The 17,055-nt window shown below is 48.1% G+C and overlaps 1 protein-coding gene across 4 annotated transcripts in view; it reads left to right on the top strand.

The window, feature by feature from the left end:
* Nucleotides 1-6,378: 6,378 nt before the first annotated feature.
* The window catches only part of DAAM2 (dishevelled associated activator of morphogenesis 2), a 130,678-nt gene continuing 120,001 nt past the window's right edge, over nt 6,379-17,055 (top strand). For 3 of the 4 annotated variants that reach the window (XM_027601366.2, XM_027601367.2, XM_027601363.2), the window contains exon 1: nt 7,060-7,223. The gene's annotated coding sequence lies outside the window, so the exon portion shown is untranslated. Of the gene's footprint in view, nt 6,524-7,059; nt 7,224-17,055 lie in introns of those variants that run through there. The other variant, XM_027601364.2, reaches the window with a different exon arrangement.

Below are 17,055 nucleotides of genomic sequence, written 5' to 3'. Positions count from 1 at the left end.
ACTTTACCCTGAAGCTAACTGCAACACTTGGCCCTGAGCATTATTTTTCACAGGGTTTTGAGCTACTGAAAATGGGACTAGAATGGGAGTTTGTATGCCGTTGTGAGTGGGCAAGTATTCTGACTCCAGAAATAACATGAGCAGCTGTGGCTACTAGTGGGCATGGCCTTCCCCAGCCTGGGGACCTTAGGCTCCGATCACACATTCTGGGGTGGGGGTGGGGGCGTTGAGAAGGAATCTCACCCCCTTCCTTGCCCACTCAAGCACTCTGCACACTGTGTGATATTCCATCCTACATGTTGCCAGGTGCGGTGCCTCACTGGCCCTGCTGGGGGGCCACATACCAGATTAGACACACGCGTGGCCTGCCTCGCTGTGGGGGTGGAGGGCTGCCGCCACCATGTCCCAGGATTGTGTGTCTTGTGGTTAAACACTTAGGGTTTTGACGTAGGCAAGGCAGCAGAGCCGACCCTCAAAGCCATTGCAAACAACCTGAGAAGGTTTCTCAAAAAATGTAGCCCTGCGCCTCGGAAGGAGACAGCTTTTATGGGGCAATTTTCCAATCGCTGCCTATTTGGTGTGGTCATGTCTGATTCCAGGGAAGTTTCTTAACTCCGGGCAAAGATGTTTGCAGAGAGCTGGATACCAGAAACCTGGTGAATTGTACATTAATGTTAAGTGCATTCTTGGTATTAACTAACACAGCAGCCGTGTGTGTTGGGGGTGGGGCGGGCAGGAAACGGACAGGACAAAGAGTGGGACCAGCATATAAGAACAATGGCCATCTGTAAGGTACAAAGGTTCTGTAATTCAGTTCTCACTTTGTACCATGGAGTTGATCCTCCTGTTAATCTGTATTTTTCAGAGAAGACAAATGATGTTCTTACTCAGCTTAAAAGCCAGAGCTGGGATTAGAAACCAGGTTTTCCTGATGCCATATTTGGAGGCTTTTCTACTATGTACCACAATGAGGACCTGAACCATCCTTGAGCAGTTCATGTCCTGCTGATCCTTTCCAGGAAGAAACTGTGGTAGATCTGGACTTTTTCTCTCTTTAATTGTATCCTTGGATGTTACTGTCTGATAATAGAAGGCCAGGAGGCCTGTTCTAAACAAGGGAGAATTCATCCCTTATTATAAGTGAGAGAAGCGGGATGGGGCCTATGATCAAAATGGCTGATGTGCGACGTGTCCCTACTGAACTGGGTCCAGTTTAGAACAAGCTTCTTCTGCTTTCTAGGCATTAACAGTGCCCTTGATACAGAGTTTTGCACTTTCCTGATCAGAGCCTGGGCATCAGTGGGGTGATTCTGACAGCACACGTGGTGGGATCAGAGGAACCTCACAAATCAGTGGTCCTTTCCTTCCCAGTTTCAGAAGCACTCATTGGGGTAGGGACTTTCAATATGCTTTGCCTCATTTCAACAATCCTTTGGGATGCAATGATCTTCATCTCATGTTATTGATGAGGAATCTAGGATTCTCCAGAGAAACAAAACCAACAGGATGTGTGTGTGTGTGTGTGTGTGTGTGCATGTGCGCATGCATGCACAGATGGACAGATGGATTTATTTTAAGAAATTGGCTCATTGGACGCCTGGGTGGCTCAGTTGGTTAAGCGTCTGCCTTCAGCTCAGGTCATGATCCCGGGGTCCTGGGATCAAGTCCCACATTGGGCTCCCTGCTCAGTGGGGAGCCTGCTTTTCCCTCTGCAGCTCCCCCTGCTTGTGCTCTCTCTCTCTCTCCACTCCCCAATAAATAAATAAATAAATAAATAAATAAAATCTTAAAAAAAAAGAAATTGGCTCATGCGATTGTGGAGGGTTGAGAAGTACAAAATCTGATGGGGGAGGCTGACAGGCTGGAGACTGGGGAAGACTTGCAGTTCAAGTCTGAAGGCCATCTGCTGGCAGAGTCCTGGAGATCAATCTTTGTTCTATTAAGGCCTTCCACTGATTGGTTGAAGCCCACTCACATTATGGGGGTTCCCCAATTTAATTGTTAATCTCATCCTAAAACATCCTTATAGGACATCTGGAATAATGGCTGACCAAATATCTGGGCATTGTGCCTGAGCCATGTTGACACATAAAATTAACAATCACAAACACTAAGCTTCAGAGAGTTACCTGCCATGCTGATGTCACACAGCATTGAGAAGCAAGGCCGGGCATTTAACCAAGGTCTCTGATTCTAAGGAGTTCTCTTCATGATCTTCTATAGCGCATGTCAGTAAATCAGGGAAAGGGACATGTTATACATAGAGAGGCTCATCTTGATTAGATGGCATAGTCACTGGCTTCTCATTCATTCTCCAAAAGGTCTTCACTAAGTGCTACCAAGGTCCATGTGGTATAGACCAGGAGCTGTACCCCTGGGGAGTGAGCAAGGAGGAATCTTTGTGAAGCCTACTTCTCCCCATGAATAGGCTGAGTCTTGGAAGTACATGGTCGACTCCGGAAGCTGGAGCAAGCTTGGCGAACTGTTTGAGGATCTCTCAGTGAAGAGGCAGACTTTTCCAGATGAGCAGTGTGCTGCACAGAATGTCACTGTGTGCTCAGGGAACATGCCTGGAACATGTTGATGACTGACAGGTGAAGGAAGAAGGGGCTCCCTCCCTGGCAATCTTGAGAAGAGGAAACACTTCCCTACCTTAGAAATCAATGGTGGGGAGTGGGGTAGAGGGTGAAACACATGACCTCGGAAAGTCCCCTCCCACTTTGTGGACTCCTCAGGGCTTACCAGCTTCAAAAACAGCTCCTCGGCACTGAAATCCACACGTTTTATGAGCTTCTCCTGCTCCTTTTCCCAACAGAACCTGAGTAAGCTCACCTGGGCAGGGACAGACTTCCTTCTCCCAGACCTGGAATATTCTGTTACCCAGCCTCACTTCCCCTATTCCCACCCACCACTGCTAAGTGTCTGACCCTGTCCCACCTCATTTTTAATTCCTTCCTTTCTTTCACTTTGCCTGGAATGAGTTAATGAGGATATTGTAAAAAGAGTTAGTTCTAAAAGCAGTTGATGAGGATATTCTATTTCTCATTAGGTCTGTCACTTCATTTCTATTTGGAATGCCGCTGCTAATTTCCATGAATTATACTACATCTTCTTATGACTGTGGACAATTCAATTGGCCTGTGGCATGATTTTCAAGGGAGAATAGTCACATCATAGTTCCTGATACTAGAAATGAGTCAGTCATAAAAGTCTCTTCTGCCTTAGTAACTTTCCTGCGTCTTTTTTAAAACGATAATAATTAAAAATACATACCCTTTATTTAATCATTGCCACATGCTGGGCAATATGACAATAAATACTTGGGAAAGTGGGATCAAAATTGAGAGAAAAATGGTGGTTGGTGTATACATTTGGTTGTAGAAACAATGGTTGACTTTCCCCAAGAGCTTGTGGTGGAATTCACAAGAAAAGGTCAAATCATGGGACAGTCTATGACTCTCAGAAGGACAGCTGCTGACAAATTCCAGAACGGTGACATCTAGGTGAAGGAAGAACCAGGAACAGAAACCACACAAGGAAGTCGAAGTGATGGGAAGATGTCCCTGAGAGAAAAGAACCTCAAGAAAGGGGTGGTATAAGCATTTTAAAGGATGTGGGAATGAAGAGGGACAAGACCAATTCACAGAAAAGGTCACTGACTTTAGAAAGAGCAGTTGTAGGGATTCAAGGCAGGATGCCAGAGGGGAGCTGGAAGGTGAAGGGGAATCCAGGAACTTAATTCCCTAGTGGACTGTGGCACTTTCCAGTTCCAGAATTTACTTGCAAACTGCTTCATCTAGGTTGAAATAAATAAAATTCATGTCAGCTTAGTAGGAATATGGATTCTTCATTGGATGTTTTTGTTGTGTTATTATAAAGATGTTGTGGAAAATCCACAGAATTGGATTCAGAGGAACTAGGTTAGCATTCAAGGTAACTTGTTTGCTGACTGTGTGACCTTGGGCAGGACAGTTATAAGATCTGGCTTCTCTTATATAAAAAAAAATGGAGGTTATAGTGATAACTCCCCAAATTGTGAGGTTCAGAGGAGATATATATATATAGGCTTTGAAAACTATAAAGAATTATGCCAGTGCAAAGTTTCATGTTAAAAATAATCATCATACCTGGGGCACCTGAGTGGCTCAGTCAGTTAAGCGTCTGCCTTTGGCTCAGGTCATGATCTCGGGGTCCTGGGATCGAGCCCCACATCGGGCTCCCTGCTCTGCAGGAAGCCTGCTTCTCCCTCTCCCACTCCCCCTGTTTGTGTTCCCTCTCTCGCTGTGTCTCTCTCTGTCAAATAAATAAATAAAATCTTTAAAAAACACATCATACCTATAAGCTAATGCTCAGGAATTGTCCCAATATTATATCTTGGTGAGTTGATCGAGACGTATCTGTAAGATTATATTTGGCTGTAAACAACAGAAGACTCAATTATAATTTTAACACATACGAGTTTATTTTTCTCACCTGACAAGAAGTCAGAGGAAGGCACAGTCACTTACGATGTCATCTAGGGCCTCAACTCCTGCCTTCCTGTGCCACCATCCTCAAGTGAGTGGCTTTTGTTCTCAAGGTTACAGGATGGCTGCTGTGTCTCCAGGCATCATGTCCAAAAGATAAGAAATGGTGGAAGAAGGAATAGGGAGTGTCAAAAAGTTGTGGGGGCATGCCATCTGAATCTGACCTTTTCCTAAAAGAGTTTTTCTGGAAGCTGACTCTTACCTTCTGCATGCCAACTCACTGGCCAGAACTGGGTTTCTTAGCTATCCCAAGCTACCAGGGAGTCCAGGGCAGTGAATATTATAGACTTCCAGTTTCTTTAGTTGAGGAAGGCAAGGGAGAAGGGGGTCTGTCAATGGCTTTTGGAAGCCATTTCTTAGCAGAGCTCATCCTGCCAGGGGAGCCCTGATGTGAGGAAGGGGATGGAGGGAGGTGGCAGTGGGATATCATGCTCAGGAGAGCAAACTGACAGCGACCAAACAGCAGGGCTGTGGGCCCTCTGCGGCTTGGACCAGAACATTCTGGCTGTCCCCCACCGAGAGGCTCAGCCCCAAGACTTGGCTCCTTCTGGCAATCAGCCCTAACCAGCTCCTGCCAAAGGGGTAAACACATTCCAACTCCTTGAATCCCTGCTGCACTATAACTGTGGCTAAGGCATCCCCCCACCTCTACCCCATCTGGGCTAATGGAAAGTTCACCAGAGTTGTGTTTTTTTAGTGATGTTTTGCGGTTATCCATGCTCCTTCCTATTAACGGGGAGTTGAATACCTACACATTTCTGTTATGGAACTACAGAAGCAATTTGTCCAATCATGTGAATCACATTTATGTTTATTCTCCAGTCTGTGGGAATCATGAAGGATAAAGCATTATACCTTGTTTTTTCCACTCTTGAAAGATGGTTCTTAAGCCAAGCCATTTTCTTAAGCCCCTTTAGCTGGGTGGAGGGACAGATGACCACTAGAACCCAGTCCTAAACACCTACAAAACTCTGCAAAGGTCATCACCTAGTGGGGGCACCCTTTGCTTGCACGCTACTGGGATTGGGGGCGGGGGGGGGCACAGAGATCAAATACTCACCCTGACCATGGTGCCAGTCATGGAGGACAAGATTGTTCTTGACTGAGGCGATTTCCAGTGGAGTCAAGGAGATGGATCACCATCACATTTAAGAAAAAAAAATGAAAAGTAATTTTTTTTAAAAGTATGAATAAGAGCTATTGTAAACGGCTCAAACTCTGTATATAAGCAGTGAAGTAAGATGAATTGACTGGCACTGAGTTGAAAAAGCTATACAGAGGCAGGGAGTGTGGAAAGTAATTTAATAAAAATAAACTTTTTTTTTTTTTTTTTTTAATACATACACACTCCCAAAGAAGAAATGGAAAAGTTGTCAGGGTGTGGACCAGGGCTTCTAATTAGCTGTTCTGGTCTGCCTGATTTATCTCCGTCCTTGCCCCAGCACCTTCCTGGGATTTCTGGTCCCCCGGAGGAACACTTTGGGGAACGAGAGGCATCCCCCAGCACCTGACCCCCCACGGCCGGCTCAGACCAGGTCTTCTCGCCCCTTCCCCAGGGGAGCAGCCCGAAACCCGCTGCCCAGGTCGCCACTCTTGCCTCCTTGACCCTCCCTTGTTTCCCAAACAGAGGGAGCCCTGAGAAGGCTCCCTGCCAAAGCTGGAAACAGCTACCCTCATTGTCTGCCTCGCCCTGCCGGCCGCGCTCGCCCTTCCTCCCTCCCCTCCTTTCTGCCTGAAAGTGTGAAAATTACAAATCCCAAGGAACTGCAATCAGAACTCTACCTAGGGAACGTTCAGAGGATCTTTGCCATAAATATCCCGCTCCAAGACGCCTGACGTCAGAGCGGGGCGGGCGGGGGCGCGGGCCGGCCGGGCGGGGAGCCGCGCCGCCCCGCTCTCGGAGCCCGGGGGCGCCCAGAGGAGCCAGGGCGAGCGGCGGCCGGCGGCGGCGGCTTCGGGGCTGCGGGGAGCGGCGGCCGCGCCATGGGGTCCTCGGAGTAAGTGCGCGGCCCTGCCTCTGCTCCGCTTCGCGCCGGGCCGGGCCGGGCGGGGCGGCGGGCGCTTTCTGCCGGCACCTCCACACTTCTCCCCCCCCACTCCCCGCTTTCTTTGCAGCGCTGAAAGGGGACTGGAAAGGCGGCCGCTCCGCAGCAGGCTGCTTGTTTTGTTTCTGCAAAGTGTTTGCAGGAGCCACCGGTCTTTGAGTGGGCTCCCGGGGCCTGTGTGCGTGTCTGTGCGCGTCCGGGTGTGATTTGCGTGTGTGTCTCTGTCTGTCTGTATTGGCACATCTGGACACAGGAAATGTCTTTGGAAAACTTAGGGAAAAAAATGTTTTTTTTTTTTTTTTTGTGGCTTTGAAATCTGATTCCTTGTTGTCACAAGTGGACGAACATAGATGGTATCCCCCAAACTGACAACTTTTTGTGGTGGCTTTTCCCGGCTCAGCTTGTGCCCAGCCCCAGCTCCCACTTGCAAGTCTGGCCTCTGGCCAGCAGGCAGGGCAGAGGGAGCGGGAGGTTCTTGCTCTCAGCCGCAGTGGGACCTTAGGCGAGGGGAAGGAGCATCCCAGAAAGGGGGTCCTGACTCTGGGGACCTCAGCACCTGCCGCAGCTGCCCAGCCTCCTGCTGGGGCCCTGACATCGCCAGGCAATGGGACTTTGACTTAACTGAGGAAGGAAGGATCCGGTCTGGAGGCAGGTAATTGTAAGGAGGATGAGGAGGAGGAGGCTGCGTTGGCCAGGACACTGGGGTGCGGTGGCCAGTCCTGCCCCGGGAGTCGGAGGGATGCGTCTGCCACATGGGCCCACCAGGAGGAACGAGCCCGGTTCTCGGGGAGCGCTGCGGTGCCCCAAACAAGATGCAAGCTCCTAACATAAAGAGACATGTCTGAACTGTGGAGTGGAGGAAGGGGGGTGGTGGGGGAGAGGGAGAGAGATTTTTATCAAAATTGAACACAGATTGCTGAGGCCTGGGTTTGATTTAACTCTTCTTTCTCTGCCTTGGCCACTTTTTCACGGCTCTGTGGTGGATTTGCAAAGTTCCTGGGAAGGTAGGAAGGAAAATTCCCCTCTCCAGGAAAGAGTCCCTGGCGGTTTTCCTTAAAGTCTCCATGGGAATGAAAGCAACTTCCCATCTTTCAAGAGTTTAGTTTTGTGTTTCCCCTCTTCCGGGTTTGGTGTCAGTTTCTTGGATTTCTCTGAAAAGTGGGCTGCTGGAGGGAGTGGATTTTCCCTAGGAAGCAGAGGGGAGATTGTGCTCTCAGAGTGGGCAGGAGGGGGTGCGGGCTGTAGGGCTCGGCTAGCCCTGAATTGCCCCATGCACGGTGCTGGATGTCCGTAGTTGGACCCAAGAACCAGGGGCCACCACAAAGAGAGCCCTTTCCGCCTTGCCTTCACGGGGTCTCTGGTTTTATATTTTGCAATAGAGCCACCCTACAATGTTTGGGTGGGAGGAAGATTGCCGGACTCTCCCTGTGTCCTAGAAAAATGAAGGAATGAAGGGACAGGGAGGACATCTGGATATAAGAATGGACCCACAGGAAGTTTGAGATTCGGGGTGGATTTTAGAACTTATACAAATTGACCCCTGGGGAAGTGCTGTAAAAGACTGATTAGACAGCACTGTCAGAAAGGCTCGTTTCACTTCGGAAGTTGTGTCTTCAACTTGAATGTTATGAAGAAGAGAGAAACCATCCCAAGGGCAGTGTAAACAAAAGTACGTGTAAACAGGGCTAGCTGGGTACCTCGAGATGCACGTGCAGGCACATGTTTATGCCTTCGTGGCTGTGCGGGGACGGTCCTGGCCTCGGGCATGAAAGCACAAACAGCCCATGTCTCCTCTGTGCTGGGAGCTGCAGCCGACTCCTGTTTCTTCCTTACAAAAGACAACTGTGCTATTATTGTCTTGCTGCCCGCTCCTGTCGCATGTTCTGGCTCCTAACTCCCAGAGTTTTCAGAGCTTTTCCCCCAGACCCTGGATGCTGAGTGAATACTCGTGCCCCCAACAGGACAGAAAGAGGAGAGAAACTTCTCCTGGGCCTTAGCACTCAGAAGAAAGTCAGGAGTTCAGGAAGCGGGAGGCGGAGAGGGCAGGACCAGTAGGAAGGCCTGTGAATGTGTTTTCTTTTGGTGAGTGTGGGGGAGGTGGAAAGCCTACTGCTTTCTGTGGGAACATGTTCTCTCCCCAGTCTGCTTTCCCAACCCCCCGCCCTCAGAGTTTTCGAAACTAAACAGGTTAAACTCTTCCTCTCACCAAAGAGTGCTGGACCCAGGGGTAAAGAAGAGGGTGAGCCTAAGGGCAGGTGGTCGGGAGGCTACAAAGATAAGCAATGAGGCAGACTCTTGTTTCTTTGATTTTAGTGGAGCCAATGGAAGTGCCAGTTTTAAATGTTCCCACTCATTCCCCCTACATGCAAATAGAAGGCTGAAGACTCGGGAACACGGGGGACCCACAGGAGGCAGACTCTGAGAAACACTCTTGTCCCAGGGAGGGCTGAGGGCAAGAACTGGGCTTGCAACTCTTTCATCATGTGGGGTTTCTCTGGAGCGTCCATGGGGTTCTGACCTTTCTGGGTTTGCTCTGGGAGATGTGTCACCAACTTCAGACCCAGGTCGGGTTCCCAGGCCACTGACGCTTGGGCTGATCTCATTGCCTCTTCTGTCAGCTCCAGCGTCTGGCCTGCTCTTGGGTTATCTCTGAGACCAGCATCCTCAGGCTCTCTCCCGAAGGTCCGAAGGGCAGATACACCTGGCAGGAAGAACAAGTTGGCTTTGATAACAGAGGAGCTCCCACAGCCAGAGTCCTTCAGCTCTGGACTTCAGACACACCCCAGCACAGCGGAGAGAGTGTGGACCTCAGAGAAGACGGCCCTGGGAAAGAATTAGGAACCTGGGGTATATAGTACTTATTCCTTCTGAGCCTCAGCTTCCTCATCTGTAAAATGGGGATAATGACCTCACAAGGTTATTACACAAATGATATTTATGCAAAAGGACTAAGAACAGAGCTAGCGATGTTGTGGGTCCTTAAATGAAGGGAATAGCATCATTTTATTTCTTCATTTTTCAGCCATCAGGAGTCCATGTGTTTTGGAAAGGACCTCTCCCCAAATCTAGCTACAGGTTTTCCATTATTGTAGGCCAGTGGGTGGCAGTCCCACGGCTCCAGTCACCCTCATTTCCTCCCTCTAGAGAAGGTGACCAGTGGGGATGATCCGTGAGCATGCCTGGTCTGTTACCTTGAGCAGTGTGAAGAGGTGACAGGCATCCTGGGTATTTGGCCTGGAAACCACTTCTGTGTTGGAGATCTCTCAGGAGGGAGGATGGCAGCCGAGCAAGTGGTATGTGTCTGGTGGGGGTGGGACCAGAAGTTCAAGAGCTAGGTGAGTCTCGAAGAACCAGCCTGAGGTCTGAGATTGGTTAGGCAGCCACTGCTCCTCAGGGTGCTCGAGTCAGAGTAAGGGGAGACTCTGATGGGTTGTAAAGTACGGAAGCTATCCATAAGTATCTCTGGTGTGTATGGGGTGGGGAGGCAGCCCCCGATTGATACACTGTCTCGGGCAGTGGCTAGGCTGACAGACAGAAGGAGCATCGGATGCTGGAGAGAGCAGCTGTAGGTTCTCCTGGCCCATCTCAGAGCTTCTAAGTTATCCATCAAGTTGACATTTAAGATGTTGAAGGTCACATTTGTTTCTCTTTTGTTCAAGCTCTCTCTTTAACCATGGCCTGGGATGACTTTTCAGCTTTTAAGAGGCTCAGCCCGTGGCCAACATCTCTTGAGATGGCCCAGATTGGGGGTCAGTGAATTCCTCACTCCTGGCAGTATCTAGTTCTCCAGCTCCTTTCTCACATTTTTTGGTTTGTTTGTTTGTTTGTTTGTTTTGTCTTTCATTATGAGGTTATAAAACTGCACTGTCAAGATGCTATGCAGAGAGGGAATGATTTTTCTTTGGACTTGTGTGTGTCATTCTGCCAGTAATGTGCAAGGTTTATCAGACTAAGGTCTTAGCAGGTGTTGTGGGATTCTTTCTGGGGCTCCTATCTGCAGAAAAAAAAGCAAAGCAAAGAACAAAAAGTACCCGGAAAATATCAACTTTAGGCAGTTTGGTATCTCTTTGGGTCCTGGCCAGAGCAGAGCTGAGTTATCTGTAGGATGCCTCACGGTTCTGTGGAAGGAGGCTCAGAATCACGTAGATTCAGATTTGAGTTCGGCACCAGCAGGTCACACGGTTTTCATCCTTTCTGATCCTTCTTCATCTGTCAAATGAAAACAATGACTCTTCTCACTTCCCAGGCTTGTTCTGAAGATGAGACGCAATAATATATGGGTAGGATCTAGCAAACTACACAGTGCTTCTCAAAATGTTAGTGACTTATCCCCCTCTGGTTCTAAGCTCAAGAAAGTACATGGGTTTGGACATTTGTCCACAAGTCAAAGCAAATAAGCTACTTATTCAAGACTTAACAGCAGTGCTCAAAGTTCAGCTAATCTCAGGCTAGAGATGGAGACCTTTAATACAAAAGTGGGGCGGCACAGGTCAGTGTTCCCCATGCCAAACAAACGGCAGCCCCATGTGATCCTCTATGGGAAGAAAGGAAAGGCCACCAACTCACTGACCCACGAACTCGGGCTATTAGTGAACTCTCCATAGAGCGTGTTTTAGAAATCCCAAATGCGGTCTTGGTTCAAAGAATCAAAGTCAACACTGGGGAGAAAAATCATTGAGGCAGTACCTAACATTGAGATCGAATAATAATGGCACGATGACAACAGTACCTTACCTTTGCGTAACAGCCTACAGTTTGAAAAGCATGTGGCCTCATTTCATCCTTAGAACAATCCTATGAGATTGGCATTGACCATATTTTACAGCTCAAACTCTTAAAAGGGCTTAAAATACTTACCTTATTTCCCACAGTAAGTGAGTGGAGGAAATAGAGGAACAGCTCCCCAGGCAATGGGGCACAACCCTGGCTGCTCTTTAGAATCACCTGGGAAGCTTGTAAAAGTCTCAAAACCTGGGCCCACCCCAGACCAATTAAATTAGAATCTGTGGGGAGTGGGGCCCCAGGCATGGATAGTTTTTTTTTTATTTTTTTATTGTTATGTTAATCACCATACATTACATCATTAGTTTTTGATGTAGGGTTCCATGATTCATTGTTTGTGCATAACACCCAGTGCTCCACGCAGACGGTGCCCTCTTTAATACCCATCACCAGGCTAACCCATCCCCCCACCCCCTCCCCTCTAGAACCCTCAGTTTGTTTTTCAGAGTCCATCGTCTCTCATGGTTCGTCTCCTCCTCCAACTTACTCCCCTTCATTCTTCCCCTCCTGCTATCTTCTTCTTTTTCTTTTTTCTTGACATATGTTGCATTATTTGTTTCAGAAGTATAGATCTGTGATTCAACAGTCTTGCACAATTCACAGCACTCTCCATAGCACATACCCTCCCCAATGTCTATCACCCAGCCACCCCATCCCTCCCACCCCCCACCACTCCAGCAACACTCAGTTTGTTTCCTGAGATTAAGAATTCCTCATATCAGTGAGGTCATATGATACATATCTTTCTCTGATTGACTTATTTCACTCAGCATAACACCCTCCAGTTCCATCCACGTCGTTGCAAATGGCAAGATCTCATTCCTTTTGATGGCTGCATAATATTCCCTTGTGTATATATACCACATCTTCTTTATCCATTCATCTGTCGATGGACATCTTGGCTCTTTCCACAGGCATGGATAGTTTTGCCTTGATAATTCCCCAAGTGATCCAAAGTGTAGGTGAGACCTCCTAAGGTCTAAGTGAAGAGTGGAGAGTACCAACGTTAAGATTTAGGGTGTCAGGCACGGGTTAAAAAAACAAACAAACACAAACCAGCTACCACTTTGCCTGGATTTTAGCTTCAAGAGGACGGGCACTTGTGTGGTGTTCCCTGCAGCCCCATAACGTGGAGCTGTGCGGGGCTCAAGGTAAATCACTCAGTGAACTTTGGCTATGTGAATGAATGAATGAATGAATGAACCAAACTACAATAGATTAGGAGCCAGCAATTTCAACAGCCAAAATCCAGCCTGTCACCTTGTTTTATAAGTAAAGTTTTATTGGAACATAGCCATGACAGTTGTTGATAGATTCTCTGTGGCTGCTTTCGCACTAAAAGGGCAAGAGTTGAGTGTCGTGACAGAGACTCTCAGGCTCACAGAGCTGAAAATACTGTCTGGCCCTTTAACAGAAAAGGTTTGATGGCTCCTGCTCCGGATCTCAGACAGGGACAGAGGGTATATCTTGTGGAGGGACAGGACAGCATGGTGGTCAAGAATATGGGTTCTAGAATCAGGCAAACCTGTGTTTGCTTCCTGGCTCCCCCACTTACCTGGTGTAAGACCTTGTGTATTATTTACCTCCCTGAGTCTCAGTTTTCTAACCTGAAAAAAGGGGATGATAATAAATCGCACATCCCTCGCAGGATGGTTGAAAGGATTGTCAGCCTCTGGCCTAGAGGAAGAACTCAACCAATGTTGGCCGTTGCTGTCATGGTTGTAGTTACTGGCAATTAACCAAGTGAAAGGAAAAGGAAATAGATTAAAGTAAACATCCAAATCCAGTATTTTGGACAGAAATAAGGGATGTGGTGGGCTAAAAGAATCAGATGGTGAGCTGGTGTGTTGAAGAAAAACAAGTTTCTGAGGTTTCTGAGATAAAGAGTGTCCTTTCAAGCCAACACAGGTCAGGCTCCTGGGTGTGTGAGTGAGGTGCTCCTGAATGTCTGTTGTGTTGACCAGCAATCCCCATCATTCCTCCCGGGTTCACTTAGGTTTTATTGCACTCAATCTGGTCATAAGCATATCCCGCCTCTGCACCCTTGAAGTTCATAGACTGAAAGGCCCTTCCCCAGTCCTGTCTACCTGCCAGGCTCACTCAGGTGTCTGCTTCTCTCTCAAATACCCTCTGCAAGGCTTCCCCCAATCAGTGTTTCCTCTTGACTCCCACAAACATGGCACCCAGCTCTGTCACAACATCTAACCCGTTGGATTAGCAGATAAGAACTGAGTCTCCTTCATGCCTTCTCCATGTGTGGAGCTCATCAAAGTCAAATTGCAATGTTGACTCCACACCTGGTAGCCAAACAATGTCAGTTAGATCCTTGATTCAACTCAGTGATATCTGAATTAACTCTTGAGGAGTGAGTAAAGCTTACCCAGGTGCTAATGGGATTGCAAGAGCAGATCCCCACAGCCCACCCTATGGAGAAGAACCACTCAGTTCATAGCCTGTGGGGACCCTTGTGTCCTCACCCCTGTGCTTTCTGCTGCTTCCCGCCTCCGGAACACCTCTCCTAAGGGGCAGCCAGGGACCGGGAAAGAAGGAAGAAACATAAAACCAACCTTTTGGCTTCTTGTCAGCAGATGTGGTAAAAAGTTGGGTTTTGGCTTCTCTGGGCTTTGCATGTATGTGCGCCAAGATAATTGGGAGTTGGCTTGGCATGGTCGGCTTTCGTTAGCTCAGTCATAGAGAAGCATGGTTATGGATAATAGCAAATAGCAGATAATTCACAGCATTGCCATTTGACTACAGAATGTGTTGCATAATTTTTACAGATTTTAGTGGCAGATTTATTTTGATGGCGGATACATATTGTGCATGGAAGAATACTAAAGTAAAGTTGTCTTCTAATGATTAAGAGGAGGGCACAGAAAAATCTTGGCCTTTTGATCAACCCCCAGTGAACTATTCAGAGCTACTTAATTGAGGTGAGGGGCAGGGAGGGGGAATGAAATACTTTTATATATGATCCCACTCTGCACCTGGCACTACGCTGATCATTTTAAAAGCATATTCTTTGATTTTTCCAAATTCTGAATAATTCTTACTTACTTAAACAAGTGAATCAATATCATGCAGAAAAACAAAAAGACAAGTGGAGAATGAATAACAGCCCCCTCCACACCCTCGGCATTAATGTTAGTAGCCCAGAATTAAGCCATCTTCCCTTTGACTTTATTGACACAAATACCTACTGGTGCATATGCAGGTATAGTGGTAGTGTAGTCTGCATGTTTGTTTTTCACGGAACTGAATCTAACTTTGCACGTTACTCTGCAGCATACTTTTCTTCCCCTTGATCATCTATCAGGTTACCCTAGCCGTGCATCAAGCTTTTTTTTATTTTTTTCTGATTTCTTTAGGCCGACACACACACACACACACACACACACACACACACACACACACACACACACCTCTATATATTTGAGATCATGCCATTCTTGTAGGGATATTTATTTTTCCATCAGTCAGTTATTAAACATGGTTTCATCCTGGATGATCACCAGTTTGGGTCCCTGCTCCTGACATACCAAGCATCCATCACCCAGAAAAGCTGCATTCTGGCACACAGGCTGAGTGATTGCTGTACCTAGCCTGGTGACCATCTTGGATAGGACTGCGTGCTTTGTGTGGCCCTCCTTGGTCCCCTGGGGAAGCTATCAAGCACTGGGCCCTGTGGCTGCCCTGCCCCCCATTAGATTTAGCCTTTCCTGCTTAGTTCTCCTCCATCTCTGACTGTGCTGGAATGCAGCAGGAAATATCAAAGACTGATGCATTAGATGGGAGGCCTGTCCTCAAGGGAACAGGTGAGACAGCAGCGTGTAATGGTCAGCTGTGCAGACTCTGCACTCAGGTCGCCTGACTGGGCCCAGATGCCCGAGTGGCGGACGTATGCTGTGCTGCCCTGACCCTTGCTCAGGACTGACCCCAGCGGCCAGCCCACTTTGGACCTGCCTCAGCTGAAGAGAGTTGCCTTGCCCACCGTCACTCCTGCCTATGCTCCCCTTCTGGGTCACCTGCATCCAATGATGGCAGGAGCGTTGAAGGCCTGGCCCCTCTGTACCAATGCAGGGAGTTTCTAAAGGGCATCCCAGCTTCAGGGCTCCTTGTGGGGGCTGACTGAGGCCTTCACTGGGGGCCTGGCAACTGCACTTCTCCCTCTGCCCTGTGCTCCCTCCTGTCCGTCCCTCTGTCCCATGGGAAATGATTCCAAGAGCCCTTCCGAATAACCCCCTACCTGCTCCAGAAATTTTGACTCTTTCATATGAAATCGTTTTGGAACAGCCCATTATTTTCTAGGTAATCATTGGCGGCTGTGTTGGAATATGAAAAAGTGTATTTTTTTCTTGTGCTCTGTCTGTTTTCTAGGTGAGACCCAACTGATTTCCCTACAAATAGCGTGTTGTGTCCTAACTGGACAGATGGAGCAAGCATTTTTATTTTTATTGCCTAACTTGCATTTGCCCCTGCCACACTTCCCCCTATGCAAGGCTGAGGGGTGTAGGTGTAGGTCGGTAGAAGCATGACCAGAGGAAGGGGGGCTGGACAAGTTGCCCTTTGGGAATTCCTTTCCATATTACCAGTGCTTCTGTAACACAAAGTGGGGTGCAGTCTCAGAGAACCCAGGCCTGCATGGATCTCTGCCCAATCTGACCCACCCATAGGGGTGTCCGTTTCACTCTGCTTTGTCCTAAGCACAGGCAGGCTTCAGTGCAGTGTTGAACCTTCTGCCTTTTGGGTCACATACACTGATCACCTGCCCGAGTGCTAAAGTAAAGCTTGCCTATGGGATGGATGCTTGATGTACGGGACTCCGGGACCTAGACTCACAGATCAACATCTGACCACATTCCTGGGGGTCCACGTCAACCCTCCCTCACTTCCTCCCAGACACCACAGTCCCCAGCCTCCAGGTCCCAGGACCAGGCAGTGAGGGAAGGGAGTGACTCTGGGTCAGCAGGAAGATCGGTCAGTATTTCCACACTGCCTGAGGTGGCTTTGAAGTCAGTTTGAAGCAAATTCAGAGTTTCTGTGGACTTGGGGCAGTGGAAAGGCCAAGCCATTTTAACCTTCCCTTTTTAAATCTCTGTCAATATATTTATCAGGTGTGTCACCTGTCATGTGGCAGGGGGCTGGCCACCACCCAGAGTTAGGAACTTTGTGTCTTTCCAAAAAACAAAGTTGATCCTTCTCCATCACTGCTGCCCTGAACAGGGGTCATGTTATCGATGTGTGCAGCTGTCTAAATGGGAGCTGGGGCTAACAGAGCCCAGAGACCAGATTTCTGAGGAGAAGGCTGTCGGTCAGAGCACCAGCCCTGGGCTCAGATTCAGGTTCCAGTTCTTACTAGCTGTGTGTCCATGCACGAGTTACTTCACCTCTCTGTGCCTTAGTTACCTTATCTGTAAAATGGGTTGTGTTGAGGGTGAAGTTCATGAATGATTTGGTAAAAAGAGAAAAAGAAGAGGGAACTACTTGAAACCATGGCTGACACGTAGAGACACTATGAAATGTTAACGATGTTGATGAAGGAGAACAGGGACCCAGTCTCATTATCTCTGTTTGCACAGCATCCTGCACAGTGCCTGGCACAGCATGGGGAGGGCAGAGGGGGCAACACACATTTATTCAATGAAATATCCTACTGCCTTTTGCTAAGTGTCAACTGCCTACTTTGTCTGATCAACTCTCTA

The sequence above is a fragment of the Zalophus californianus genome, chromosome 7, assembly GCF_009762305.2.
Source record: "Zalophus californianus isolate mZalCal1 chromosome 7, mZalCal1.pri.v2, whole genome shotgun sequence".
In the NCBI taxonomy this organism is placed as follows: domain Eukaryota; kingdom Metazoa; phylum Chordata; class Mammalia; order Carnivora; family Otariidae; genus Zalophus; species Zalophus californianus.
Note: the sequence above shows the minus strand (reverse complement) of the source record. Positions and strands in the feature narration are given on the sequence as shown.